Source organism: Pseudomyrmex gracilis, unplaced genomic scaffold (assembly GCF_002006095.1).
Source record: "Pseudomyrmex gracilis isolate BER0280 unplaced genomic scaffold, ASM200609v1 scaffold_208, whole genome shotgun sequence".
Taxonomy (NCBI): domain Eukaryota; kingdom Metazoa; phylum Arthropoda; class Insecta; order Hymenoptera; family Formicidae; genus Pseudomyrmex; species Pseudomyrmex gracilis.
The window spans coordinates 75,573-87,153 of NW_018020792.1; positions in this window are offsets into that span (position 1 = coordinate 75,573).

Consider the following 11,581-nt stretch of genomic DNA (forward strand, 5'->3'; position numbering starts at 1 on the left):
GCTTTACTCAATAATTACTCCTTTATTATAAATAATAGAAAAAAATGGTTCAGGACTTTTCGACTCAGTTTTATTCCTTCTATCTGCCTACGAGAGATTGTACGGCTATTCTGGGACACCCTGTATATATATATATATATATGTCTAAAGCGTGTACATATATAGTACTACATTTTATCTCAAAAGTTTATAGAACAAAATACACAATTGTGCGTCGCAAGCACTCCGTGTGTCAGCGTCAATTTGTCAATCACACGTTCGGTCTATAGTAATCATCATTTTGTCACAAGCGCGCCTAAATGAAAGGATTAATATTTACTGTAAAAGCATATTTATCTGTGTGACACAGAACGTATTTTATCTCTGACTGAAACACGTTTTGTTTCACAATTTATTTTCGGTTTTTGATCATCTACATATGGTCATATTTATATTATATTTGGTCAATGTCACCTGTGATAAATGCGCAACCGGTTTTCAAATTTACAATTTATATTTTAGAGATCGATCATTATTTGAACTTCTTTTTCCCATTAGCTGAAGATGGTAAATAAATAATAATAAAACCAAAAATGTTCTAAAAACAATAAATATCCATTAATTTTGCAACATCATTCCACGTTTCGTTTGTCATCATGATGTATACACACTTTCTGTCTCGGATTTATTGATACAAACCGATATTTCGAGAGAGAACCGATTATTTAATTAGTTCACAATTAAAGACGTACATTTTATCGAATATAAAAAACGCGAGAGAAAAAGACAGTTAAAGCGCGTTAAAATGCTCAAGTAAGAACAATCGATTGTCGCGATTTACACACAGAGTCGAAGAAATAGGCCAAGTCGAATTCAATTTAGCGAGCTGAGCGCTCGCAAATGAGAGAGAGAGAGAGAGAAAGAGAGAGTGTGTGTGTGTGTTCGTCACTTCATAAATCCGCTCGTGAAATTGCGCACGCGTATATGTACGTGGCGCGCGAAGTATATAACGGGCTATTAAGTCCCGATCTTGGAAAGACATTAATTTCACGGTCGCGCATAACTTTCCTGTCACAATTTGCATTCGGGCCCGGGCCTCCTTTCCTGGTAGCGCGCAGCGGGAAATTAAAAACGTCCGATCGTAAAGCCTCGAAAAAGAGGTGAAATATCACCGCCCTTGCATTCTGAATCGTAATCAGCCGTATTACTACTCGCCGGCGCGAGGGCTTTACGTCTCGTTCGACTTCGCGTAACGTGAAAAACAAGCTTCTTCTCGAAAAATTTTTCGCGAAAAAATCGCATCGCGATATTTGTTGATCAATGCTAATGTTTTTGAAAATAAAAAGAAACAACAAATCTTAAAATTGTTTTCTCAATCATTTTTTGCGCACTTCTCATTTTTGTTTGTCTAATTTTTGTTTTAATCTCGCGAGACTAATCGCGCGGATGACAATCACCGGGCGTCTTTATCTTCATTTATGCTTAATATCTCCGACGTTCGCAAAATCTCCCTCGTGTTATCGTTTCGCTGAAACAAAACCCACGAAGGATCGCTATTCAGCAAAAGCGCAAGGAATAAAGACTTAAGCGATCGTTTCGTCGTTCAGCGATCGCGCGAACGTGAAGGGGAAGCTTTCGGGGAAAGATTTCGAAGGAGGGTTGCTTGCTCGCGCTGTGTAATTTCTCCTTGGTGGAACGCGAGTCCGAGAGAAAACCGCCGAGAGAGGGTATATATCGCCACGAGCGAGCGAGCGAGCGAGCGAGTTGGGATATTTTTCGTCGAGAATCGCGAATAAAGGAGCGGGCTAACGAAAAAGCAACGGGATTGAGGCCGGGAAAGGTAAGGGAAGAGCGGCGATATAATGTACCGCGTAAGAGCCATTAGGTTATTAAAAACAGTGGTCGCTAGATGCGAATAATGAACGTGGCTGGTGGCCACGACGAGGGGCGCGACAAAGGCGGAAAATTAGTCCTGATAACTTCACGTTTGAATGCGGGAGGATGGGCACGGAGAAAGTAGAACGGGAAAACGAAGCATAATCTCGACTCCGTCTTCTGTGATGACGTTCTTCCTGTTTGCTCGTTCGTTCGTTCGTTCGTTCGTTCGCCGCGATGTTTCCCGTCGACTGTCTTTGCGAAGACGTTATGACGAAGACGTCTCGATTTCTTCAAGCGTGACGTTTACGCGATTTTCCGTAGAGACGAGTGATACCCTTCAGAATTAGTCTCAATAATAATCTTCAGTTTTTTTCTCTCGTGAAGAGCGAGGAAGAAACAAGAGGATGGGAAAAAATTGTATGTATTTAGAGAGAGAGAGAGAGAGAGAGATTTAATTATGTTAATTAATTTTATATTTAAACTTCCCTGTGTCACACATAAAATTATCGAATTCGCAAATTGAGTTTTCAAATTGCCGCGGGTTTGAATTTCAGAACGGAAATAAACGCGAGAGAATACAAATGAGAACGATACGTGGAGAGAGCGGAGACTGACACTACGACCGTTTTATCGGTTATAATATCGCGGCCTTTATTTTTCTCGCATTTACCTGGTGTTTTTTTGCGGCCGCGCGAGCGCTGGATTAGCAACTCGTTTTCGCACGTGCACTCATGCGCGCGTCATTGGCGATAACGTTCGCGAAAACGATCCTACGTCACGTTGCGCCGGTTGAATTCGTGCCCGTTGACGTCTCGCATAACAAATTTCGAGCGAGCACCGATTGTTTCGCATCGATTATCGATTTCAATAAAATCGCATATCTTCCACCGCTGTTCGCATTTTCCCATCGGATTTTTTTTTTGTTTTTTTTTGTTTTTTTGTTTTTTTATCGCTCACACTCGGCGAAGTGACGTTAAATTCTGGTTAGATCCGCAGTTGTATTTGCGGGCGCTCAATTAATCATTGAAACGGTTAGAATCTCCGCTCTCTTGCGCACATTCTAATTATTGCTCTCTTTTGACCTTATGCATATACAATTTGCGCAGTCGCAAATCGACTTAAATCCATAATACGCAAAGTTCCCGAAACTATCGCGCACGGCGCTAAATCGCCGCTTCGCGAATGCGGGGCAGGATTAAAACGCACCTGTGTAATATAACACGCACGCGCGCGCGCGCGCAGCGTCTCTTTTACAATCTTATACAAGAACTAGAAGTTTTGTTATGGAGAACACCCGGAATTGTGTGTTTACCTTTATTTTCGGCACACGGAAAACGAGAACTTCTTGCATATGAAGGAAATTTTGTTACGAGGCTCGCAGCCCTCGCACAGGAAATATCCGGCTTCCGGATAAGTGGCGGCGTTTCGCGCGTTAATTTCTCGCGCGCTTCACGCGCGAACGAACGCGAATAAATATATATATATATAAGAAGCGTTGTATCTCCGGGAGAAAATATTCGATTTGATACGTAACGTCTTTCTCGAACGATATTTGAATTTGAGCTAATTGCCTCGGCGCGTTTCTCGCGCGCACAGATTTTTATTTCCGTCTGAGAATTGAACCTTGAAAAAAGAATCTTCCTCTCCGGAAGAAAAAATCTTTTCGGAAATAACGTGATGTGTTAAAAAAAAAAAACCTTAAATTTAACCTGAGTAACGCGACATATAAATGTTTTTGTATGTGTAGCAAAATATAATTAACACAGACACAATTATTTATATATCTATTATAAACACGCGAGAAGCCATTGACCTGATAAAAAAAAAATACACTGTTATAATCGAAATACTGTTAACAAACATTACGTCATTAAAATAATTACCAAAATATTATATAGACCTTTTACGTTGTAACGCGTCACTGGCAGCGCGCGTGTGTGCAAAACGGTCGATACAGCATGATAATACGAACCGCACAACCACGGAGCTCTCCCCAGCGAGCAATTAGAATGCCCATTAGCACAATGTAGTCGCGTTAGGGCGTTCTTTTGACGACGACACAGGTACACGTATGTCGGATGATCTCGCGCGACATGATCGATACTCTCTCGCTCATTCGGCGGTGGTAGGTACTACGTGCAAACGCATCGGCTCGCGCTCTGGCAACGGGCGAATGGGCGTTTTGTTTAACTCGAGGCCGAACTTTTGTCGTAAACTATACGCTTTATACGCGGATCGAGAGAAAACGCGGCACGCATCTGTGCGGGACGATTAGACGGCGCGGGAGGAGGGCGAGGGGTGAAAAGAGAAGAAGAGGAAGGGTTGGTGGGACAGAGAGAAAAGGGGGAGTGAAAGGATGAGTGAGAAACGAGAAGAGGATGGAAAGGACGATGGAGAGTGAGGAAGAGGCGGAAAGAGGAAAGAGGAAACGCAGAGGGGGGAAACGCGGGGAGAGGGTTGGTTTCAATTAGGAGGCAGTAACTCTCCCGGGCATTGTTCATTTCACTCTAGATTTGTATTCCCCGTTTGTTTGTTCCCGTCGCATTTGCGTTAACCTGAGCAAAAGCGAGCCACCATGCGTGTATACGCGATCAGCCCGAGCGGAAAAGACGAGGCGGGAAAGGAGGCGCGCGATGACGGCTTCGGCTCTGATTTTCAGAGCGGACTCAGACCGGAAAATCGGAACGTGGAAGTGAATGCGGAGAAAGACAAAAGATTGACTGTTGCAACTCGTCTATTTCGCATTCGTGATAAATATTCAAGTATTACATACATATCTTTGTATATATATATATATGTATATTGTGTAACACACGCATACGCGCGCACGCGCACATCTTTTTGAGCGAAATTTTTCCAAGGAAGATAAAAATGTTGTCAATCTCTCGTTACGCGAAATTTCGATCGATAAATTGTAGCGTCATGAGATTCCGTTGAAGAGAGCAGAACAGAGCGCGCGAATTTTGCCCGATGGGACTAACGACCCATTAAACGACTCCTCGCTCTCTCCACCCCGCGGCAATACGCGACGTTATTCACTTCATTAATAACCGATAAGCTCTGACGACCATTATGTGATCCGCGCGAGCGCGAGAACTGATAGAATTCACTCGTGGATTTAAGTAGAACGCAAAGAGAATTCGCATATCGCGCGCGAAAGCGACTTCGGCCGCGTTAATGGGGGGGGGAGGGGGGGAGGGGAAACGATCGATTCCGATCGCGTGAAAATTAACTAGAATTTTTCATGATGTCGCATTTGCCGTCGAAATAATTCATGCGGTCTTTAAACCTAGACGGAGATAGCAACGGAGGCATAGAATGGTTGCGCAATTTCGCGTATTTCAAAAAATGTTGCGCCGTTGCGAAGAGTCTTTACTTTTTACAAGTACTTACGTACACGAATATCGTCCGATGTGAATGGTTTACATCGGATATTACGGGAACGCGCGGGGTCGCGCGGTAAACAATTCGAGGCATTTTAATGGGGCCCCCAGTGAGTCGTAAGCAGAGCGCGAAACTAACGCGCGCGTAAAGGCACGACTCTTTCGGAAACGAAGGCGAAGGAAGCCTTATCCCTTAAGGCCGCCGTACGACCGCCGAACGCCATAATGTTCCTTCGATCTCGGATCAACCTTACACACACACACACACACACACACACACACACACACACACACACACACATCCACACACGCATACATTCTCTCTCTCTCTTGATTCTCGATTTACCCAGACTCGTCTAGTTTTATTTTTCTCCTTTTATCTGCCGCGGCGCCGAATCCGAAATAAATTTGCAGGCAACGCGAGCTCGTATTTAACGAGTTTCGTGACAGCCCTTGATTTTCACACGGCGCAGCGTCTCTCAATGTTTAGCTGGTCTAGTTCCCGATTATCGTTTCAACAGTTATACCAAAAAGCTCGAGTTATAGTGAATTCTTTCTCTAGTCAGAAATTTATTAATTCATCGCGATGAAACAACAAAAAGATTTTTATATTTACAGTGGAAATAATATTAACATAAACGTAATGAGATGTATTGAGTATTGTTGTCGGAAATGTTTTAAAATCTTTTTTTGAAATGTAAGCAAAGCCGCAAAAATTCTACACCGACGGAATAATGACACTATCTATCAAAGTGACGAGTAAAGATCAGAGAATGACGCATTATTTATTATTGCAAAAATTAAAATCAAAGATCTCAAATTAAAGATCTCAAGAAAAATTTAGAAAACTTTTCCGACACAATCTAACATATATATATATATATAAACATCAAGTATAACTTTCTCGAAAACAAACATGATAATCCGACAAAGATCTAGTTGTGACGTACGTTTTTGTAATTTGTAATTGTTTAGGAAATTAAAAAAATTTCCCGCTCACACAGAAACAAGGCCGATGTTAATGCCGACTATTTCCCATCTATTTTGAATGGGTATAACTTTCCCGCTTCAGATCGCTTAACATTTTGCATTTATCAAGCATCGCGCTGCGTGACGCGAATTTTTATTTTCTACTCGGTCGAAATTTCGGATGAAGGAAGTCGAGTCGAAAGAGGCTCGAAAGCGGGACTTTAAGCGCGCGATGCTCTTAAGGGTGCGTTCACAAGAACGATAGTAGTAACTCCGAGTGTGGCGGCGTCTAAACGAAATACGATAAGCACTTAGCCGGGCCGTATCTATCAAGCATAACCCTTATGCCGCTGCTTTTGAGGGTGTGGTGTACCCTGGGGAGAGAGCCCGGGGGAGGGCAGGACAACCTTCTGGAATTTATACTACGAACCTCGCCCTCATCCTCTACCAAGGCTGTATCACTTATTCATATAGCGTTGCGCGAGGAAAAGTTGCCCTAAGTGCCTATAAACGTTTAGTCACCGAATGTTTCTGCGTTTCCCGTGCAATTCGATATCACTCGATTCTTGTTCGCTGTTGATTTTCATTACGTTAAGCGCGAGGAAGCAAAAATGATATTCAAAAATTAAATCAAAGTTTCAAGACAAGCTCAATATATATATATATATGTTGTTTGTGTATTTACTTGACATATATCAAACGTTTCGATCTTTATTTGGATCTTCTTTAGTGATTATCTATGTTAAAAAAAAAATAAAGAAAAATATTACAATCGTACAATAAATTACACAAAAATATTGAATAAACAATGAAATAAATCTTGTCAAGAAAAATTTACAATACATATTTACATATACCGCATGTACAATACGCAGTCCGCGCTCGAGCACCGCGTAATCGAGTCACAAAAAATGTTGTTAAAATCACATAATAATGTTAAAAGTTTGCGATTTTGTGGAGACGCATTGTTAGCTCAGTCGCAGACCGCGGGTTTGGACAACCACGTTGTAAAGGTCGTTCTATGTACAAGACGCGGATCGCAGTTCGTAGGTTTCGCGGAATTGACTGAATCATGTTGCGGTCGATCGGCTTGATTTGATCAACGTAATTAGCCAATTCCGCAAGATCTGCAACTTGCGATCCGCGTTTTACGTAAAACGACCTTAACATCCCGAGTCGCAATTTAGCGTCTACATTGAACCTCAATTTTTGAAAAAAGGAAATTTCGGACGTATAGCAGCGTCAAAGTAGCATCTACTTTTTTTCTTACTCCTACTTTGAGCCTATCTGAGCCTATTTTGAGCCTATCAAAGCCTGCAATGCGCAGTCTGATCTGAGAATTGAACCCTACTTTAAAACTTTAGCAAGAAAAAAGGAAATTTCGGACGTATAGCAGCGTCAAAGTAGGATCTACTTTCTCTCTTACTCCTACATAAAAAAAGAAAAATTGAGGTTTTCCAATATCTTCTCCGATTAATGAATTACCTACTAATGTAAATAAAGATTTGTTGTAAGCCTGAACATTTATCTTGAAAAAATATTTTACAGGTAAAGGTTTTTAAAAACTTGAGCAAGTTGCATTTGTATCTATGTGCTATGATAAATTGTTTATATTTGTGTCTGTGTGCTAATGAGTTGGCATAGATATGCAGTAATCAATATTCCGAGTTGATTATCGTGTTTCGAAACGGAAATGCTAATGCGTTTGGTTGAGCGTCGCGATTTAAGTCGGCAATGTGTAATTAATTTTATATTTAACGGCAATTGGAATGTAACGCAGACACGAACGCTTTTAATAAGAAGGATCTTTCCGTTTAATTGGAAACACGCGGATTAAAATATATCGATGTTCGCGCACTAACGATCCGAACGTTATCGCACGTTTGGCGGTTTGAGCGATGTTCGCGCGTATAATTAGCCGAGGCGAAATAAATCTAATGACGCTTATCGCGAGATCGCTACGGCACCCAACACAGACGTCGCGGTTGAAATGATATACGATTCCGAGACGACGAAAATCCCGTCTGATTCCTTCGGGATATTTCTCCGGATCTCTTGTTCTTCCCATCACGCACCATCTCGAATCCTTTCTGCTCCCGACTTGAAATTACTTTGCGCCCGGTTTAGAAACTCTCTCGGTCTTTAATTCGCTCACAAACGTGATTGAATACACATTTTACAGTCACAACTATAAAAGCAAAAAGCAATTTTACATTCGCACAAAATCAAATAAAAAAACATTGCAACACATTAATTCAAACACTAACGTTAGATATACAGAGAATTAAAAAAAAAAAATAAAATAAAATAAATGTTTTTTATTAAAACAAAAATTTTTTATATTTAACGTTGAACTTGTTTTCCGTAAAACAAAATCAGTTTCGCCTTGTATTCCATTCGCCAAAACATCATCGCGCGTCACGATAAATTCGAAACGACGCGCGACGGTTAGATATAATTTTCGGTCTATTCGACGAACGGGAATTAAAGAACACAGGATTATCCCTCGGAGAGCGCAAAACAGGGAGTAGTGTGGAGAAGCCACCGAAGGGTGGTTACAGAAGAACGGGGTGGAATTAAGCATCTCGCCTGAAGAGACTTCAAGTCACTTCAGCATCGTTCCTTTCCCTCCTTTGCTACGACAAGGATTAAAATCTGCCTCTGCTATAGCTCCTGCTCCTATCCGCCACCCTTACTCTTCCGATATTAAACGGATGTTGCGAGATATCTCGATGCCGATCGCTCCCGTACGAGTTTCCTTGCCTTCCATGGCAAATCTCTCGATTACGCGGTTCTTTTTTTTTTTTTCAATCAAAACATACGCGCAATTATACGAAAGGAAATCCGTGTGTTATTTTTAGTAGTAATTATTTTTTTTTTATACAGAACTTTTTGCGTTTACTTTTTTTTGTATTAGTTTATTTTTTCAGATAAGAGGAAGAGTGTTCTCGCTCTAAAATGTATAATAAAAAAAAAAATAACAATGTTACTCTCCACCGTTGCGATTATGCAAATGGCAATTTTGACGGCGATGCTTTTTCCATTACGCGATATTGTGTATCCAGTTATCTGCGCGCAGCGCGCGCACAGTATCAAACTGTCAGCGCGTTTGACAATTCAGGAAATTACCGTATCACGACAGGAGCTAATACTGCTGATTACATACAACTCGCGCTTTGGTATCGCGACGACAAGATATCGCGCGCGCGTGTTACAAGACCCTTCGAGTATCTGGCTTTAATTATTTCTAGCTACAATAGCGGTAGCTAGTCCATTCTCTCTGAAGATTCTCTCTCCCGCGTCTGCGTAGATAATGTAGCGATAAAATCAGGAGAGTTAACAATCAAATATTATCAATGTGTTTGCGAAAATTAACAAATTTCTAATTTTATCCTTTAGAACGCGGAGCGCGCTGAACAGCCGAAACTTTCCAATTGATCTTGAACTATTGAATGGTTGTGCGAAAATATAATTAAGTTTAAGTTTTAATTGTTTGACTCCGCGTCCAATCCTACGAACTGCGCACAATTATTACATTGAGTTAAATTAAATTATTAAATTAATTAAATTCAATTTTTGAATCGAATTCTTCTCAAACGTATTATTCGGAACAAATAAGTCTGTCGCCGTAGTGACAGAGTTTTGTGAGCAAATACATCCGTCTTTAGACCATAGCGACGGTTTTCACTGGACGGATGTATATCCGCTTACTCAAAGGGTTACCGATGTACTTTTTTTATTGCTTTGTTTTATTGATTGATTTTTTAAATCCGAGTATCATATATTATCACTCGCATAGTTTTTGTGGTTGTTCTATTGCGATTAAAAAATTTGACATTTTTGCAAAACAATTGCGCAAAACTTTTCACAACAAAAGTATAGGATAAATAACAAACTCGCGGAATTACCGAGAATCACCTAAAAAAAAAAAAGGAAAAAATCGAAGAGGACAACTCTCGAGCGTATATTCCCGCACATCTCTGGTCATTTTCCCCACGAGAGAGCGCGGGGAACTGCAAATTATTTTCCAGTCATTCGTCCGCTAACCCCCCGGATATATAACGGGTGATCCGCCGAAATTCCCAGCGGGCGGAACGAGCGTCCTATACGGTCGCAACGACGACGTCAGCCACGCAGACGGCCTCACGAAATATCCCGCCTTATGGTGATCCCATGGCACATCCAACCGCCCTACGACTATATCCCCATAACTCGTCCGCGCCGCACTTCAGTCTCGTGCGTTCACCGCACGCGGATATCTTCCGCAACGGGCTCTAATGGTATTGGATTCGCGATCTTTACGCATTTTGTCGCGGTGGACCGAAGAACGAGAAAATTGAAAAGCTGCACTTTTTTGCAGTGACGGAAGTAAATAAGAAGAGTTAAATAAGCAAAACGGAATTGCGGGGATGTTTCTTCAAGACAAAATTTAAAATTATAATAACGCAGCATTTCAGAAATAATATTTAATTAAACTATAAGATCTATTAGTAAAAACGATTTCATAATAATATAATTAATTAATTGGTAATTGTTAATCCAATGAGAATATTTTGCTCTAAATTTCCAAAAATAGCGGGTCCTACATACAGTTGATTGTGTATATTTTCATAATTTTTATTATGAAGTTATAAACAAATTGCAACACACATCTACAAACATTTCGACCGGGAGATGAGATTTTTATCTCATTGCATATACGCTACAAATTAATTAATCAAACGCCGAATTACAAATCTAGAAAAATTAAGTGAAAAGAAATTGAGATAAATCTCTTTACTTACAAATTATGGTGTTCTAGTTTTAATATGGTGTTCTGCCTTTAGTAATTGATTAAACTGTTTAGAGAGTTAATAAAATATTGAACGTATATATATATTTACTTCGTGATAAAAAGAAACAGTTCTTGCTTTCTCTAGTAGAGTATTTCAACTTTCCGAGAGAAACATCGATTGCGCGCCTTTCCTCCAAAGTATCCCTCGTTATTCGATACACTCGAAACCTCATAATTAGTGTCCGATAGCAGTCGAGTGGCGGCGATTTTCCAGATCGGTGCATCGGGAAAACGCGGCCCGTTCCTCACGTTCGCATCCCAACCCTGCGTCGCGGAAAATTCCGTAGACATTTCTCCGATCGGCGAGCCTTCGCCTGCCCCCCTCCCCCAACCTCGCCGTTACTTTTTTTTCATTATTTTTCTCGCATTCTTGCCGGCAAATGTATCTGTGTCCTCGAGCGCGCCGCGCCTTTCATCTCTCGCGTCTCTCTGCAGGCGGAGCACTTATACACTCCGTACCCTCTCGGCTTCGTACCCCGCCCGCCACTCCCTTCTTCGGCCCCCTTTTTGTCCCCCGAGCATCCCTCGCGGCGTCTCT